This window comes from Strongylocentrotus purpuratus, unplaced genomic scaffold (assembly GCF_000002235.5).
Source record: "Strongylocentrotus purpuratus isolate Spur 01 unplaced genomic scaffold, Spur_5.0 spur5_scaffold_5, whole genome shotgun sequence".
In the NCBI taxonomy this organism is placed as follows: Eukaryota; Metazoa; Echinodermata; class Echinoidea; order Camarodonta; family Strongylocentrotidae; genus Strongylocentrotus; species Strongylocentrotus purpuratus.
In genome coordinates this window covers 42,058,855-42,079,703 of record NW_022145611.1, presented here as the reverse complement: position 1 = coordinate 42,079,703, position 20,849 = coordinate 42,058,855, and the positions used below count along the sequence as shown (strand labels likewise).

The 20,849-nt window shown below is 36.6% G+C and overlaps 1 protein-coding gene across 1 annotated transcript in view; it reads right to left on the bottom strand.

Moving 5' to 3' along the window:
* The window catches only part of LOC590815 (forkhead transcription factor N2/3), a gene marked incomplete in the record, with an annotated part of 28,297 nt that extends 26,249 nt beyond the window's left edge, over window positions 1-2,048 (bottom strand). The window contains 1 exon segment of the mRNA XM_030999643.1: window positions 1,238-2,048.
* Between the last annotated feature and the right edge of the window lie 18,801 nt (window positions 2,049-20,849).

Sequence of the window (20,849 nt, the reverse complement as noted above, 5' to 3'; positions counted from 1 at the left end):
AATTACATCAGTAAGCCACTTACAATATTCAATGCTACCATGTATTACTTTGTGTAACAGTTACATCTTCAAAAACCTCGTTTTCTGCTACTAATTAAGGGGAAGTTTGGTTAAGTTAAATGATTAAGATCACCAAGTTCAACGCAGTGTTAATTTTTTCATTTCTTTGATTTACAAAAAAAACACAACCAACACATCATGATGTTTCCATTGTGTTAATATCATTTGTGTTGTTGGGGGTTTTTGTTACAATTATTAAATTATTAAATTTGAAATTGATATTACTCTTATTTTACTAGGTAGTTTTAACCATTTTAATGACAGAGGATCTGATTACTGTTTGGATCTTTTCTCTTCAAGCTCTTAATGATCCATGTAGCAGAATTGTCGGGTACCAGTTGTTGTTTTTTGAAAAGTTAATTTCCCCATTAAACACATGACCTATTGGCATAAAATACCAACTGCCGGCCGATGTCTGATATACGCTTCATGTGGTGGTGGTTAATTAATGCCTCACAGTTCTTTTAACAAGATATTTCCCCCTCAAAGATGTACCGGTATATCAAAAATGAAGGCAACTATTCTTAACATCATGATCATACTAAGAAAATTGAATTCAATGAAATGAATACCTTGCATTAAGCAATCTGTCTATACACAATGTTTGTTTGGCAATTGTATGCAAAACAGTCATCCAGTACTTTGATAAATGTGTTCATGGATGTGAATAGGGCAATATATTTCTAACAAATTAATTCTGAATTATAAAACCCATGGGATTTTACCATATGGCTATCAATGATTGTGATTAATATGATACCATTCTATCAACGTAAGCCTATTATCTCTTTGTCTAAATGATAAGAAACAAACAAATGGTTCATAGCGTGAAAAATAAATTTATCAGAAATGGTTAGGTATAATAGGATTACTTCTGTTACTACAACATATAGGTGCATCTATAATTAAACAGTTTATTTGTAATTTGCTCACTTGTTTAACATTGGGTTTGACAACATCAGTTACATGAGGCTATTCTTGTACAAAAGACGAACAAGGCAAAATGTATTTCTTTATGCAACCTAGAATCTTGCATCAAAATTTAGTGAATTGGTCAATGATATCTGTATGGGTTTCATATATAAGCCTGAATGTACAAAACAACAACAATTGCATACATACACATCAAACTTTATGGAAACAGTCTGCAGCATTCAGATGTAAAACATGCACTCACCTGTGTATTTCTTTGAACCATGTTTACCGTAATTGATTCAAAAGTACAATCCAAGAAAGAGTGATTATTTCCTTAATATAAATCCAGAATGGGCAGAGCAAAGAAAGAAAAGCCACTTTAACGCAGCTAATGCGCAGGCGTAAAGATCCTTCCCTGAAGTTGTGTATAAAATACAGTTTTACTCGGTACTAGCAAAACAGACAATGAATGATATCCTCTCTACAGGAAAAGGACGCGCAACGAAGAAAAAAGAACGGAAGACAGCAGAGCGGCGGCGCATGGGGATGGCCCTCCAGTGTTGGCTAGCGGCTTAGGGAAGGAGGGATTGAACGATGGTGGTACCCAGTACATACATGGTACTGCCTGCAGTCAGAGTAGATCCGACAAGCAACGGAAAGGAGTACTACTAGTGGAGCTTTCAATGTGAGTCATATCACATCAACTCTAGCTCTCTGAGCTGACAAGGGTTTTCTATCAGGCTCTGTGATTGGCCCAAGCAGCTGGTTTCACATCTGGGACACACACACACAAACACACTGTCCCTCCCCAATGGGATAGCAAGCAAGCCAACAGATTTATGAATCTTATCTTCCTCATACAGGCACATTTTGTGTTTCTTTGTTGTAAGGCTGGTCATTGCTGCTGAGAGGAAACACTAAAATAGCACAAGCAATAAAAAGGTATCAGACTTCAAGGAAGTTTCTACCATTACCCTAGACATTAAAAACCCTGTTGGTAACTCTTCAAGAATGATGGATTTATCAAGACAAAAACAAAACAAACATGCTTATTCACAGTCAGTAGTCAGTACCTATAATCCTATTCCAACTTACTCTAATATACCTGTTTTTTAATATATCCCAAGTAACCATATTATGCAAGCACCATACACTAAAGCATGTTATAACTTGCTTTAATCTCTATAAAACTGACTTAAAAAGCAGATTGAGAAAAGAATCCCAACAAAAGGTTTATCACCAGGTATATGGTCACAACAATAGGTTTTAAGAATTGCAACTGTGATTAAATCTTGGGCAATATCTTGTAATCTCATTCTAATTTCTATTCCTGTCAAATGACATATTCATTTTCCAGTGGTGTCATACATGTACCAGTCTTAAAGATTAGTTTGGGCTGAAGAAAGTATTTTGTTTCTCACTATGTTTCCCATTTATACATGTACCTTGGAAAGATCAATTCTGGCTGCAGTCACATTGTGAAAGTTTTCATAGCTGTCATACCAGAGGGGGCTGTAGTATATAAAAAAAAAGGTCTTTGATGTGTTTTACAATTGTCATAGTTCCTACTTACAATAACACATTAAATGCTTAGTCATATATGAGCTCTTTACTAACACAATGTACCATACGTACCATACCACCTCTATGGCGATCCATGTGCTTTTAGTGAGTTAACAAAGTTTATCCTGGCAACAATAGTTCCTGACACAGGAAATCTCGCTAGGAAACTGGTGGATTGATACCAAACAGGAAGAAGGAACCAAACAAGCTTGGCTGGTCACATGTGAAAGTAATTAACCCTTCTAACCCCGCCAGCCATTCTGATCCTGTAGCACTGTTTGGGTTGCCTATCTGGGGAGGACCAACAGAAAAGATTGGTGTATCAGATGTGTGTTTCCCACGAGCATTGAACAATACACCATCAATATTATACAAACAAAAAAGAAACTTGTTTTCTTCTCCGTAATTGAGCATTTCTCAAAGGTATATTTAAGGGGGAAAATCCTGTTGGCACAAGAAGTGATATAGTGCTATCATAGGTTCACATTTATGGAAACAATTGAAAACTTGCAAACATTTTATGTAGAATAAACCCTGTGATATAATCAATGGTTGTTCATTATTATTATTTTTATTATTAGATATTTTACTTCATGGTTTATCTTGTTTCTTTAACTTTCAATCTGTTATACTCCACGCCAATTCACCCCCCCCCCCCCCCTCCTACACTCCCCTCCCCTTCTTCCTCTACAACCACCCTCATAACCTGCCTTCCTGGACATTAATCATTTCCCCAGAAGTATTTTGCACGATACAGACCTGCAAGCAGCCATAACTAAGCTGATTAGCCAATCAGAAAGCTTGTTACAAACACAAGTAATAATATATATACCATAGCACGCTACATAGTGTAGGTCTGCTGGCACCCTGTAACTTTTGTCATACATGTAAGAGTTTGGTTGCCATGACTACCACTAATCTATTCAATATCTCCAACGCATATGCTTTACGCTCCAAGTTTCACACAGTTCAACAAGGATGGCCTACCCTTAAGCCTTATCATTGACTATTTCCTACATGTGTAAATGTAAATTGTGTACAGAGATATACAATATATATAGCTGCTGACATTGCCATTTACCATGGAGATTACAATGATCATTTCTTGTCTTTGTAAGATACATGAGGTGCTACATGTATGTTAACCTACTATGTGCATGTAAACAGCAAAATCAAACTTCCTTGTGTTTATCTCTATGATATTTTGCAAGAATAAACAGTATTTGTAAACATCAAAAGTGATAAAGAGCTCTTCCAAATGTACATATCTAAATTCAAGTTGGCAATTTAAAATGTTGGGGATTGCCTGCCTGTATAATGAGTACATTACATGTACATTACAGTGCTGTATTCCCCATGGTCTCTGTAAGGAGACTACAAGAACCTCCAAGAGTAAATACAAGACAGAGATTGTCCGATCACCATCCCTATGTTGTAGGACGAGGTTCTTAGCGGACACCGATGTGCATCCCTCCCTTAATTGCTATGTTGATGATGGAGGGCCATGCTCCCGTTCCCCGCAGAGCCTCGAGGCGATTCGCCGACAAATTTGACGACTCTGTTTGCCCTACCGCTCATAATCAAACACGACTGACAATCCAGACGTGCAATTGTAGAAACTCTGACAAAGATTCCATCAAAAAGAATTTCTGTTCTTTCAAAGATATGATGGAAAGATTTCTACATTATTTCATTCCATTCATTCCTTCCTTGTAAGAACAGAAAGATGTATATCTTACTGTTCTTACACACTAGTATTTGACTACTTCTACTGCACATTTTAGATACCATCTCTCATACATGTCTTCTCCTACTCTCGATGAACCTAAGATGGCTTTGTGAATCCTGCGTTCGTATTTAATATTAGGGTACCAAAATTAAGACAAGTAAAAATAAAAATGTATTGTAATACTTATCCAATGTCTTGACAATTTTTTACTTATTATCTTCTATCTTCTTTTACTTTCTCCATCTTACATTGAAGTAGATATAATCAATATTTTATGAAAAAACAATATTCAAGACAACAGCATTACAAGTACATGAAACATACAGAGAGCATTTATAATACATGCTTTGTAAGTAAAGGAAAAAACAGAAGAGGAGAAACTTAGCTACAACCATTGCTAATCTATAAAAATCTAGTCTAACAGTCTAACCTTCCATGTTCCTTTTCAAAATCATTCCTAAAGGGCTAATAATATCCATGAATTTCTAATATTCACCAAAGAGACTTGACGTGTTAAAACCTTACCAGACCTTCAAAATCAAAGGTTGGCAAATTGTCTTAAAGTTCATTTCACATCATATTTCTTGGTATTATAAGTAAGTGTTCTACTACTATGTGCACCGTCTTAGGGAGCAGCTAGATTTGTCCATGTGGGATAGTATCCATCACATGCCACTTTGAAATGGTGAGAACTATTTACTCACTGTGCATATGAATATGTTAACTGAAGGAGGAAGGGAAAGAATGCCATTCAGAATGTGTGCCATTTAACATGGCCTATTTGCTTAGGGCCGCAGCCAAAGAACTCCATGTGGAATTCTGAATCAGCAAATGGCATTTGAAAGTTCTGAGTATTCAAATGTGGGAGGCAAAGAGTTTAGGAATATTAGCAGAAAGCAGGTCTATCGAGCAACTATTGACAAAGCAAATAAGCATTTGACAATTGACTAAAAGAGTAATAGTACTATTCTACTGGTAATTAGAAAGTCAATAAATTACATGCAAGTGTATTAATGAAAAGAAAATTAGAGTACATGGTTATTCAAAATTGAGAGGTGATTGTCAAGTGTAATCAAACATATTTTCATCCACTGCATTTGATTTCTAAATGTCCCTCTTGCTTAGACTTTGATTTACTATGAATATAAGACCATTGGTCATTCTACGTACATGTAGCTCCAGGTTTACAAGATATAGAGACACAGCTCATCTTGTTAATGGACATATTTACACAGACACAATACATGCAAGTACCACACTCAAAATTGTTGATGAATATCAAACATGTAGGCCCTACCATTACAAGATGAACATGCAACAATCGCCAATCTTGTACAACATGTACCTCATAGAAAAGAGTCCCTCCATCTCAATCCACAGCAGCTCATCACTTTCAAACGACCTTCTAAGCTGTCCTCAAGAAACTCATAAACTCCTTAATTAGCAGAAATGATGAGCAGAACGCTCCGGAAAGCTAGCACCATCGTCATCTGACAAGGAAACCATGTTTGATCAAGCGAACAGCTTTCTTTGCCCTTTGCCATGCAATATACTTCAGACCATGCACATCACATCTCAAGTCTACATCGTCCTCCGAACGCTAATCACCGTCTCCTGCTCCACGGAAGAGATGCTCGCATGCTGAGAGAATGAGGAGAGGCAGGGATAGAGCAAGACAGAGCAAGGAGATGCTGCTGCCTGGGTGACGACGCAATCCACGTTGCTATGGCTACACATCCAACAGGGATGGAGAACGAAGATGCGAGAGGAGAAATAGAGAGAGAGGAGTGATTCACCTCTTGAGTAGCGCGCAGCACGAAGTGGTGCAAACGAGCATGCTCAAAGCTCTCCAAGATGTGGCTAGGGAGCAAAAGAAAATGGGAACGGCAGGCTCCGCTCTGACGCTGGTTGATGATGTCTTGGCATTTGTAGAGAGGGGGGTCGTAAGCTATGCAGCTACATTTAGGTCATGGTTACTTTCTGTCATAAGGCCAGGGTGATGATGTTCTGTATGACATGGTTTTCTTTTCATCTGCACCTCTAATTGAACACACTTTACATCCATCAATTGTACAATTTTAATTATGTCACTTGGCGTTGGGATATAATTGATAGCCTCGCACTGATTTTATCACTGTTAACAAGGATAAATAATCACCATTTCACTGAAATTGAAATTGCTTAAATAACAGATTTGTCTTTGTTTTTCGCAAGTTACGAATGAATACCTGCCTCACTTTTTTAATATCTCATGAAGATACATTTTGAGTCAGTGTGTAAAGGATAAAAATAAATGCATCATTAAAGTAGGTGCAAACACAACAAATTTTCCTCATATCTTTTTATATTGAAGCTTGCTCATCCAAATATCTTCTGTCGCTCAGTCTAAAATAACCTCTTTTTCTCTTGGTCTTTCATAAATAATCATACCAAGAACTTCATTCTCCCATTTCAATAATGCACCACTGATAACAATCATGTTTAATCCTTTCTACCCCATATTAACACCTAAACATTGGACCCTTTTGAGTTTTCAAGACTCTCCCTATTTCCACCAATTTACCAAACTGATTTACCCCCCCCCCCCCCCCTGTACTCTTCCTATCACATATACATGTACTTTACCCCAAGGAGTATGTGTACTGTATATGTTTGTGCAGCTGACATACTGTACAAACAGAGTAAGAGTAAATGAGCTTCGTTCAACAACTAAGGTATGGTCCATATCGAAATCAGTGACAAGCCTGTCAGTTGTTTGTAATTATACCACCATCATCCACAGCCTATGCATGGCAAAGGATAATCACTTTGCAAGGTTTTAATCAAAGATGTCATGCCTTAAAAAAAAAATTAAAAATCACAATTATTTCATAGGCTTTTGCTATGTTGACTCCTACATATCGTCTCTATTTTCACGTAGTGACGGCAGTGAATGAAAATCGCATACAGTTTGCGTGCGGATTTTCCTCACTACCGTCACTTCGTCGTGAAAATAGGAACAATATATTCTTATCCTCTGCCTTAGACAAAAAGTTTTGCACGAATTCTATTTCTTCTTCTCTTTCTTCATAGAAACTTCTCATCCCCAAATTATGCACTATACATTCACATCTATGCCAGGAAAAATGGGAGATCCAAATTCAATTTGGAAAGAGCAGAAAATTTGCATTATTTTACGACCTAGATAACATTCTGAAATAATGTGAAGAAAAAGGTTAATCCTGCTCAATACTTATTAGCCTAAATAAGAAAGGGTTAGCTCTTCAAGAGCCTTTCCTTTAACTCTCTTCTGTTCTAGTCTTGCAATTTGATTTGGCTACATTTACTTCAGTCTCCTTGAAGTATGACACAAAGATCTTTTTCCACATTTCACATTATACGTATCACCGTTGCCATGCCAACTGCTGCGTCGGAACACCACCCACCCCCCCCCCCACTAAAGCTCTCAAATTGGCCAAAATGTATTGTCATTTGCTACAAACTCACTATAAATTGAAATCGAGTTAACCACAACCATTTAGCAATAAAAATAGCCACTCCCCAGAGCAGAAAAGAGGTTGCAAATGACTCCACATATCACCATAGAGACATTAGCGTGCATAGCTTGGGAAAGGTATTCGCTATCTCTTGGGTCTAGATGATATACATGTATTACCCATCTCCTTCACAGATAAGTTTCATAATCACTCTTCACTTTAAAGTATTACTCATGTAAATGTAATGAAGCAATAAGGGGAAAACCCTGTATGCAACAGAGCTCATTTTCACCCCACCATTCGATACACACACCTACATGTATATATTTGTTAATGATTCTATCGTTTGATTATGTATTCTATATGCCCTACTTGCATTCATCTATCTGCACAAGAAAGTCTGTTTAGGTCATATATATTGAATCTTTCTTTTATAAGAAACATCAAGTTAGTATTTAAATACGATAAAAGAACAAAAGAAGGCTAAAGTTCATAGTCCTGATATTCATACCATATCTTCTAATTTTTCTTTGATGAACTTCTTCATGGGAAATATAAAAAGGTCTATAAGGTCAGTCCCCACTGTATTTGTATCCCCTGGAAGAGCTCTTTTTAAGCTTTGAGTAGACTATAAAGTTGAGTTCAAATTTATCCTAATGATCATCACCAGTATATATCCTGCTCTTCACACTTCAAAACACCCACTTTAATTCCCAAAGGCTACATATTGAATGGCAAATCTGGTATGAGGGCTATCAAACTTGCCTTTCTATACTAAACCTTTAAAGGTACCTCAAGAAACAATTTGATAATCGCTATATTTCCCTTTTGCCCATTCATTCAAAAACCTTAATGCGATGAACTACTCCATGTTAATCCAAAGCACCAATACCTTACCTGCTACATGGCGGTATCTTAAGAGGGTGGGGTCTTTTCTTTCTGTGTTTGAGATTCGTCAATAGATTAGCGCTGGATAAGCACTTCACTTTCGACCCATTGTTATGTCCCATCGCCCCTCTTTTAATAAGCGTAAACTTTGTCCTTTGACAAGGGATGCAAGCCCTATGGATAGGTATTTGAAGGATTTCTTACAAATAGGGGCCGACTGTGTGGGAGGGGTGTAATAAATGCTCTACCTCCGATGGGACTATCCATCACATGGAGGAATATTGACACATTTTACATTAATTCATAAATGACATTGAATGACACATGGAATCTGTCTGGATCCCCGTCTATTATGAGTACCCTGGCTAGGTGACTGACGTCATACGATCACGATCTGAATATACTGGGACACTTTTTGACAAGTGTTCAAATCACAACACTACCATGCAGGGTGAGAGTTTTCATGGGCAATTTGTATTGTGCATTACATTCTATCATGATTTCTCATGACATGTGTGATTTCTTTGGGATAGGGATTTAGATGAGACCAAAGCCAGTCTGTTTGGTGGTCTAACTGGCATTCGATACATATGGATCAGTGTACCATGTGCTACACATTTACATTCTAGAAAAAAAATTGCACCTAAATAATATCAATATAATAATGGGCGATATCAAGTTTATGGGAGATATTGATAAGAACAATTTTTGCTCAAAGTTCAAAGATAACCTACAAGCAATTTCCAGTACAGCTGCACTACTTTCATGTACAATGTTAACCTGATGACCCTTCAATACATAATAAATGAATAGGCTCTAAGTTTGAGTTGAGAATGATAGAGAATGAGGAAAGATCTACCTGATAAGAGCATAGGACAGGAAACATTGTACCTCAAGTTTGAAATATGTGTACCGGTAAACACTTCTCTCAATCTTATGATAACCCCAAATGATTAGATTAAAGTTGACTTTGAAATGAGTCTCTTTCTCTGGCTTTCTAAACACTCATAGAGATACAATGTGATCATTAAAGGTATAGACCAGTTTTGAAAACGCCCCCCCCCCCCCTCTCAAAAAATGAAGCTCTTAATACCAATCATGTGTTGGAATATGTTTTGACTAATACGTGATGATACAAAGGTTGCCGGGAAACCGCCTACTAATTGATATATTTGGTAAATTATTAAATCTATTCGGACCGAATAGATATCGTGCACGTGTCGAGTAGTCCCATATACATCTTTCTGTGTACAGTGCTTGTAACTTTACCAAGACTGGGCCAAACCTTGCAGTACACACCAATATCTATATGCTAGATGATCAACCATTTCTGATTGATTCCACAACGTTTCTTCCAAAATGCAATGGCATGACCAGAACTGATCTTTACCTCTAACCTAACTTGCAATGCGCAACCAAAGTCAAAACAATTCACTTATGGCAAGAATTGAGAATCTCCAGCAACAGATAAAAAAAAACATGATGTGATTCAAAACTCTACTTTCGTGATGAGTCACCATGGCAACAATACACATCACCATAGCGACAATCATGCCTAACTTGGTTTCTGGCACTGGCAATGAGTGGGCTGTTCTTCTCTAGGTTGAACTTTCCATGTACAGTATCTATCCCCTGCCCATGATAGAAGTGCATATCACTGGTATATCAGTGTCCTATCATGTTACTGTGTGCAGAGGACCTCATTCACTCAAGGTGCTGAATTAATTCCAAGGAAGATGACCTTCTCCCAAGTTGTTTAATATATCACTTACCTGAAACATAATCTTACAAGGCAAACAATGCTAACCCCTTAATTACATCACTCGTTGGTCAACCAGTGAACAATCAACACTTTCAAGTAATGTAACACTGTACAATATTGACCGATGTGAAGCATCAAAAATTATAAGGAAAGAACGAAAAGAAAAATGAAAAATATGGCAGCAAGTCTTGTAAGGAAACCATACATGATAATTTGATTGGCTGATGCCTGACTCAAAAGACCAAGATCTGCTACAGAATAATTTCCCTATCCATTTTCCCCTCTTTATATCCACCCCCTCCTTTTCTCTCTTTCTACGTCTCTCTCACCCCATTCTTCTCATTATTTGATCCTCCTTCCTCCATCTCTCATAGCGTATAAAAAGTGCACGTCACCTGGACGACCACAGCAGCTAAGCCTTAAGCAAAATTGCATTTTAAAATGCATACACGCAAATGTACACACAGGACTACATATGCCTTACATGCATGGATACATTGCCTCAGGCAATGACGTCTTTGCCGCCTCTCTTTACCAAAGAATACTCCAAGACATGCTCAGTAGTCCTCATACCCCTTGCTAGGCATCTTTTAGCACTCAATTTCCCACCTTACTATATTTCTATGAAATGTCTAAATATAAATCTCTGACGATGGGCAAAGATAGAGTTATTAATGGCTGGGTCAATATGAGAATTTGTGCATTCTCTTCATTTCAGATGTTGTTTTATGAAGAAGAAAAAATGTAGAGATTATTGAATGAACACTTTGATTAGTGTCTATAGTAGTACAATGTACATGTAAGGCTGCAATTAAAAAAGGCTGTCTCATAACCCAGATAAGTTAGAATTTGGAGACAGGACTGACCCTGTTATTTCTTATATTTTCTACCAAATTGATTTCATCATGTCCATTTCCCTGCATGTATATAAATGTTTTTTTCTTTATTTTTCCAACATTGTATATTAAATCACATCATTAGAAAAAAATACTTGGTTATCAAATTTCTGACTTTCCTTGAAATGTTTAAATATGATTCTCTGATTTTCTAGGTATTAATACAAGCAAGACATACTGGCAGGATTCATCCTTTGAATGCTTTCGAGATATCAACAACTAAAAGTGCATCAAAAGTGTGAGTCACTCTGTTTATACATGTATACCATGGCAAACTTAGAATCACAAAAAAGCATGTAAAAGAGATCAAAACCAAAAGTAGTTTTGTTTTTATGGACATATAGCAACTGCAAAACAACCAGTAAATGTTCCATTTTGGGACCATGGCAACTCTGGTAACAGGCAATTACCTTCTACGCACCCTTCATTAGCCAGAGAATAATCACCTCGTTATAAACCTTCCTTGTGCTTAACCATAACATTCATAAAAAGATAGTGGTTTGATAAGCTGGGAAATCTTTTATTACATTTAGAATGATGCTGGGACATCAACTAATGGATCTCATATCATCCCCTGATTTATTGATGAAAGCAAATTAAGGATACGCTGCTGCATCAGATATCCTCATTTATGATTTATGAAAAGGAAAGTAATTCTCCCTATCCCATTCTCCCATCTGCTGATGATGTGTTGCCTAGCAACCAAATATCAAACATTACTGCAACTTAATATTTCAGGTCCCCCCTATACTTAATCTAAGTTGTCTGATTTTGTTGATACAGTCAATCCTTGAGTAGTGCTTATCCATGAGTGAAGCAAACATTTAATTTCACTCATTTGCAGTTTATCAGGGAATTTTCCTCTCTTTTCTTTACATAAAAAGCTATAAATACAAAGGTTAAATTCAAGAAGTAAACATTTTAATTGAAGATCATTAAAAAGGTATAGAATTTTAAAAGAATTTTATTGTTATTTCTACAAAATAAAAGATATAAATATATGAAATTCAAGCTACAAAAAAAGAAAGATTTGGGGGCTATGTTTAATATTTTCTGGTTTCAAATAAAGTGTACTAACATCATGTTTGGTATTTACCCACAAGCAAGAAAAATCTGTATATAGTGTGAAATATATTTGCAGGCATTTCAATCATTTCCATATTTATAATTTGGGGTAGTTGGTTGGTGAACAATTTCAAACAACATTTCATACATGCTGATAAAACAGTCAGAAGATATGCAAAATACTGGATGGAGAGAGGAAAAAATGTTCCATAACATGAGACCCCTTGCCTAGCTGACAAATTGAGGGGCACAGGCCTCCATCTTTAGGTTAACAACATCAACAGGGGTGTTGCCCTCTCAAATTGAAGAATGTTTTATATTCAATGCCAAAATTCAAAAGATTTGGATAAAAATCCATTTTGCTTTGTCCCTTGGGGTTGAAGCTGGCGGAGGAAAATTGATTTAAATTTCTGTCTAATATGCAAGGGGAGCAATTTTGGAAGTGGAATTGTCAGGTCACAAAAATTGAAACTGTTTTCTTCTGACACCACATGAAGTTAACGCTATCATATCATTCATATGCCACATGCTATGATATATGCATGGGAACATTGATAAAGTCCAGCTGAGCTCATGCTCGGCATCATCTCCTGTTTAGTCCCTTTCTCTATTATCACCCTCCTTTCTTTCTTTTTTAAACTTCCCCTCATCTCAAACTTGTCCTAATTTCTACAAATGAATCTGGAACAGTTATTGAACAATCACATACAAAATAAGGTCATCATTTTGAGGCATTCTCAGCAATTCATCTTCCCAGTTGAAAGGAGAAAATCACACAATGGAGTGGAGTAGGTAATATTGCTTGTATCCATAAATCTTCAAATAAAAGGCATGTCACGTTAATGAATACAAACTAGAATCATTGATGTTCATTATACTTCCTACGATAGGGAATCACACCTTTTCATTAAAAATCCCTAATTCTTTATTCTTTCAACTTGCATCTACAGTACGCAGAAAGAAACAATGCAATATTACAATATTACCACTGGCTGCATGAACAGATAGACTATGACATAGAGGTACGTTTAACCCTCTTAATGCACAGTTGAAAATATCAGATTGGAAGTCAGGGGCATCATGGGTTGGTGATAAGGAGAAGGTTAATTGCCTGTCTCAGTATTTATTACAAGCAAACGTACCTAGAGTATTTGACCACGTGGCTGAGGTCACACAAAGAACTTGCGAACAAAGTGCAGTGTGACATTCTCTCCCCTTACAGCAATTGCAGGGACAATACAGCAGTCTCCATCATGCAAAGTCCATGCCTCATTCATGATCATATGTAGAATTTATTAAGCAAGGGCTCATCAAAACTATCTATCACCTTTTCTATTCTCCTTTTTACTTCCATCTCAGCATGGACCATGTGGGCCTCTGGTCCTGGTTTTTGTAATATTCCGAGGATGGTAAACTAAAGGCTTTTAATATGTTTTTATCCAGCATACACAAAAGTTCTTTTGAAATAAATGGGTCTGACCTTGCCATACTAACCCCAGCCAGCACCCTTTCAGGTTAGACCAAAGTTGATATGACCATACTTCGGGGACACATCCCCATATTTGGACATGTCATCCCTAACACAAGCATCCTCCACCCTAGTCCCTAGTAACGGTTACCATGGATGCAGTCACACATTGGCTGTTGACCGAGGTTCTTTGTTGTCTGTTGGACTATACATGCAGGCATAGACCAGGCAGCTGAATAATCTAGGCATAGACCAGGCAGATGAATGATCTAGGCTAGTTCAATATATCATGTTGCAGAAGAGATCATCATTATGACCTCCATGACTGGTCAGTCACTCAGGTTGACGAAACACAGAATCACAAATAATCCAAGATTTGAATGACACCAACTGAAAACAAGTCTTCAAGGGGTGCTCTGTAAACTTTTGATTACTTGTATTGTACCCATATGGATTGAAACCAACGTCATATAAATAAGTTTTAATTATTTTGAAGTAACTGATTCTGCTTTGTTATTATGAGTCAGATTCATGAATATTTTAGGCGTGGTGAAACATCCCTCACAAGTTTGGAATCTACCAGTGTGTCAATCACAATCAGAAATACATGTGGCACTAAGTTGATTAAAATGTCAATGTGTAAGAAAAAGGGGTCATAAAAGATCTTTCTGGACTTAATACCTATTAATTACATCTGAAATATGATTATTCCATTCAGACATTCACTGACCCTGAATAACATATATAATGCATCACATTCCCTAAATGTAGGAACCGCAGTATCCGATATGCTTGAGAGCAACCGCAACAAGTTTATTGTACAACATGGAGGTGATGACCTGTGTTGATAGTATCGCCATGACCACCCAGATAGGTTTCCATGCTTACAGCATCAGATGTCTGACCTGCTTTACTCCTGAGCGAGCAAGGCTTGGGTTTCAGGGATGGAGATGACCACACATAATTCAAGCAGAAAAAGGATTTTAATTGCATCATGTGAGAGTTTTGGTTAATGGTTCAATAGTTCTGACAACAAAATACAGCATAATTGATCATCTCTGCACTTGTCAAAGTATTTGACATTGGGTTTTTCGACAGATTTGCTTTTCCAGTTCCTTTCAGTTTCAGTCAAGAACATTTTTTTTTTAATTATGTACTTCAACTTTATAATAAACTAAGAAATATACGATTCTGAAACAATTATAGCAATTTGCTTTCACTATCTTTTCCTCCTGGCCCTTTCTTCAACAAACAGGCTCATTTTCTCTTTTGATCAATCAATATCAAAATTAGTATGGCCTACAAACATGTAACCTCCATGATGTTATTCGTAATACATTCATAATCAAACATTCCTACATCCCTACCATGTTACCACTTTTCTTTTTAAGAGTAGTATAATGAAGTGTCAGTTGTTTTGTCCATCATTTCCCCTATCTAGATACTTTCCTTAATGATTAATCTCCTGTCTAATCATATATAAATCCATCCCCTTCATCTTTCTACCCACCTGACAATCCAGTCATCCAAAATCATCTATCCCACAATCGCTCTTGACCTCTGATAATCCGCTCAACACCACTTCCAAGCTCGAAACGAAGGACAACTTTTCAGAGACACACTCTAAGAAAAATCAATACTGAAGACTGGTAAGACTATGTCTGGAGGTCAGAATGTCCATTAATCTCATTATGTTCCTCCCTGGTGAATATCACAAATCCTTAATCTCCCTGTTGTCTTATCCCTGGAAAATCCAAGGTTTTTGAAGAAGACCCTGGGAGATACATCAATAAAAGGCACTTACATGTATTCTGCCCATCAAATGTGCCATCGGAATTCACTAGGCAGGCACATTTTCTTGCCTTGAACTTGAAGGATGTAGGATGTCACAACAAAGACATTCTTTTTATTTCTCAAGGTTTAAATTTTACTGATTTAGCGAATGATCAGGATTGTATCTTCAACCAATCCCATCCCGATGTGTCTCCGATGTATACCTATCCTTTCACATTTCTACTATGTTGAAAAATGAACATTCCCTACCCTCTGTCAACTCTATTTTCACCTTCATCCATTCTATTTATTCCTTTGTCTCTAAACAATGTTATTTCTCAATCTCAAAAGAACTTCCAATATCATGAAGAGGAAACCCAATAAATCTTAGCATCATGGACACTAATAGGTCTAATCCTCTTTAAGTGACTCATCAAATGGCAAACATTATCCCTCAAGCCAAGGTACAGATTTTTTATTTCTTCTTTTCTTCATCTCTGCACTCAGTCAGAGCAGCACTAGCAATATCGTTCATTGTGCTTTGGCCAATCATAGAGTTAATTGAAGATGCATTTGGAGAATGCATGGTCAGATGGAAATTAGCTGCATTAGAGTTAAGCAATTACCACCATGAACCCAAGGTAACCAGCTGATGATGGTCGGCTCATATCAGATTCATCATGTTGCCAATTTACTCAGCGTGCCTATGATACAAATGAGCGTTCCTTCAGTCCTGTGCATGATTTTAGACTGCATTTTATTTCCTTATTGCAGGCTCTATTCGGGGACAAATTACCAATTAAGGTTAATTGAAAGATTTCATTTAGACATGGCTCATTTCTCCAGCTACATGTACATGTAGAAATTAAGCGACATCCCAATACTTTCCCTACTTCTTGTGAGGTCCACCGATGCATTCTCTAATTATTTTCCTTTATCAAAATTGGACAATGCTTTTTTCTCATGACACTTTCCATTATAAAAAAAGAAGAAATCAATTGCACAAGTACATGTAGATATGGGCAGATTTTCTCTCATTTTCTACTTATAATAGAAACATTTAGATATGTACACAAATAATTACAATTAAATCCAGATTTCTTTCACATTTTGGCAATCAATAATCTACTCTTCTTTCCAAGTATTCATATTTCAATCACGACTTCCCTTACTTCTACGTAAGGCCTATAGATGCACTTCCGCCATTATTGAAAATCAGCCATGCACATGGATGCATCTTCTCTCATAAGATAAAGATGAAGGAATTTGATATAAATAGCCTCCATTAGATAACCAGCAGAGCAAATCCCATGGAATAGTTAAGCTTGGACAATCAGACTATAGATAGATCCATGCATGGTCTATCATTTCTTTCAGCTCAATCCATGCCAGTTACTCAACCGAGAAATAATTTTGCAGATTTGGTTTTCCAGGATACCAGGCAAGGAATTCAATTAGGGGGTCTGTCTGCCGCCCTCGCTCACAAAGGCTGAAACTAAGCACTTTATATGGATTAGGGAAGCCACCGCCAAAACAGAGAATAGGGGAATAATGCCTATTCTGATTCACAATAAAAAAATAAGAAGATATCAAGGCTAAATCCTGAGAAAAAGAAAGTAAATGGCTTGCTATACTTGCTATGTTATGTCTACACCTACAGCAGTGTGTAGGCTTCATCAATACTACTTGGTGAATTTGTCATGTAATCTTTCTATTTCTTCTTTGGATTTGTCATAATAATCTTTCTATTTCTTCTTTGGATTTGTCATAATAAGCTTTCTTTCTTCTTTTAATACCTGGTTAACTTTCTTGTTAGAAGTAAAATCCATCATTCAAAAGCATAACAAACTGTACAGAACCATCTAACTTTATTTCTACAGAGCAATGAGATTATATAATTCATATATACTTGGTCACAAGAAAATTATTTGAAGGACAATGTATCTCCTTTTGAGAAAAAGTACAAAAGTGTACTCACATTATCAGTAGGTCATTGTATGCGAACACTTTCATTTGAATTACTCTCTCTCTCATCCTTGACTGCAACATAATACATGTATATGCAGGCCAACTATATGCCGAGCAAGTAAAAAGAGATAAACAAATGAGGATGCAACTGTGCAAAATGTACAAATGTGTGCCCATGGAGATATGAAGTAGGTAGCTTGTCAAAACGGGTGCACATTTATTTATCTACCGGGCCTTAAAAGAAGTATCTAATTCCTTGCCAAATTCCAGAAGGCTGATGCAGAAGAAAGATTTACACAACTGGAATCCCAGGTTCAATGCCATACTCCATCCCTCGAGGGGAAACATCATCCCCAAAGATGACTTGCATCTGCATTGCCATGGTAACCCATGTAAATTAACCGACAGAACTACTTTCAGACCATCTCTGTCGATAAAAAGGAAACCAAAGTAGATGGAAATCGTCTTGCATAAATCGATGATGGTCATCTATCATTTGTGAGCTTGTTGTTGATTTTTGGCCAAGAGGCACACATAGAGGTACTTCATTCAAATCATATCTTTCTGATATTGCTTATCTAGCATATAGTCCTAATCACACTTGAAATTCCTACAAATTTAAAAAAAATGTGAACAACACTTTGGTACATTAGAAGTTGATACATATATACATGTAACAAAGTAATAAAGCAAGTAATGGTTTTTCTTCACTTTTCATTCCCAGTCCCATCAAATGAAATAGACAGTGGAAGCTGAAGTTGCAACATTAACAAATAACATGAAAATTAATTATCACACTGGATCTGAGATTCATGTAAGATTCTTTAGAATTCTTAATAAATGTGTCTGAATGTTGTTTTTTAGGCATGTCAAATAAGTGAATACAGAACACCTATACACATTTGGGATCATCTTGTTGCCATTCATAACAGATAACAGTTTACTGTTACATCTAAAGTAGGCTCAAATGTTACTGTCTTCCAATCCTTCTTCTCAAATCACTGAGCTTAGAGAACTATTCTTCTTGCAAAGCGCATCCAGCTAAACATTTGCACCTGGGTAAAGCTGCCATGGTCATGTAAGGACTGGTTCAATCACATTCTATTCAGAAGACAATCCTTGAATAATGGACAACCCTGAGCCACAAATCCTAGATTAGGAGAGGGGTGATTAGCCCCTTTCACTGGCTCATTGTCAAGTTCATGCCACAAGGGTTCTTTTTGGAGAAAAAAAATTGCCTAAAAAATAAATCTTTTGGATGACACCTTTATAACTGGTTTGCCACTTAAGCTGAGAACATCCTAATGGAAAGCTCCCTACAAGTATCAATAAGTACAGAAGGTAATTACCATAAATCTCTGTGTATAACAGTATAAGGCACACCCTATTTAAAGAAAAAAAAAAAGAAAAAAAATGTTTTTGTTGTTGTTTTTTGTTCGAAAACCCACGCAAGGACCTTCATTTTACATCGAGGTGCAGTTGAAGTGTGAATTGTCACAAATAATAGTAACAATGTCGTTGTAGAAGAATGTGTAAGATCATTAATGTGAATGCTTCATGATACCAAGTGTCCACACCAGCCTCATACACACCTAGCAAATGCGCTATGTTCTATGCCAAACATCAATGTCATGCATGATCTAATAGAAAAAAAAATTGAGAATATTATTAAAACTACATATTGAGATCTATTAGAAAGATTACTTTCAAACCAAGATGACAGACAAATTTGAGTGTTGTTGTAGTTTCCGAGTGGTGAGTCAACACACTGATTAATGAGCTGGGAGACTTTGCCAGGCATAGCACCATAAATCGAAACAAAACAAAAAAACAAAAAAAATTCTGTACCTGTGTATAAGGCGCACCCCGACTTTCAATTTTTCGGCGGCAAAAAAGTGCGCCGTATACACGGAGATTTACGGTAGGTAAATATACAATGCTTTTTGTTTTTTTTTCTCTAAAAACAAGGTTAAAATGTAAATAAATACACTCCTGTATTGTGTTGCCAAGCGAGATGTAGTAATCACCTACACATGTATGTAGACCATGTGTATCTGAAGCTTAGAATTAACTTGACATTCTCAAAATGTAATTCAAGTTCTTGTCAGAAATGGTGTGAGAGAAAATATTTCTCCCATAACCACTTACACAAAATTCAGGAGAAACTTGAATGTGATAACTATCTCCAATTGACATCTACCTTCATCAAGATAAACCAGTATCAGCAACGGTCTATTTAAGAAACGCAGGCTACTTCAAAAGAGTCAAACTACTCAACAAAATTAATGAAGATTTCTACCATCTACTCTACATGAACATGTAGTGGTTGTGGCGACAGAATTGCAACATTCTCTTTCAGCTGAACCAAATTATGGCATCATAATAAGTAAGAGAACAACAATGGTAGTAAGATAAGTTGTACAATGTAACTTTACATGTACCAATGAACTGTGTAAATCATATTTAATACACAAATCTTGGTTAAGTTCCTAGTTTTAAACATTTCATTCACCTGTTACCAAAAAAAACCTATTTCAATAGTCAGAATGCAAGTTGCATACATGAATTGCTGCTAGGTAGACAAACAATATGGCCTGTTCTACCTAAAAGAACAACACATAGTGTAAGCAATTTGAATTCTGACTATTGAAATATGATTACTGTATTTGTAACAGGTGGATAAAATAATTTGCAACAGGCACACTAACAAAGATTTGTGCATTCAATTTGATAACATTACAAAAATAGTCTATTGAATACCTATGCCAGTTGCACACCCAGCATACCTACAGTACTTGGTTTTAGCAACAAATCCAAGTTAAGCACTATCTCCCTGAGTGAGTAAATCCCTTTAAGTATCAATATTTGTATTCATTCAATAGCACAGTTGAAACATTGAAAATAGTGCAGTACTGTTTCTTCACTAGGTGAATAACTGCATAAAACCACTCCTACTGGTACCAATTTCGCACCTGATAAAAGAGTCTTGTTTGGATGTCTTATTAAAAGCTGTTAAAGAGCTGGCAGAATCTGAAGTTAAGAATCTGAGCAAACTATATTCAGAGGCTCGAAAGATAATATTGTAGCTACTTGTCTGTGTGCTTAATCTAAGTTGATCTTTGTACGCGTTAGCCCACCTTAGACTTAGGCCCCATTTCCTGCATGGACGATTTTCCGCCATTTTCTTTCCATAGCAACACCAAGCTTTTTGGGTCTGTAACACCAGGTCCCTTACATTGTACCTGTGTTGGCCTCCAGGTGTGCATTGATCTTATGCTCTATGTAA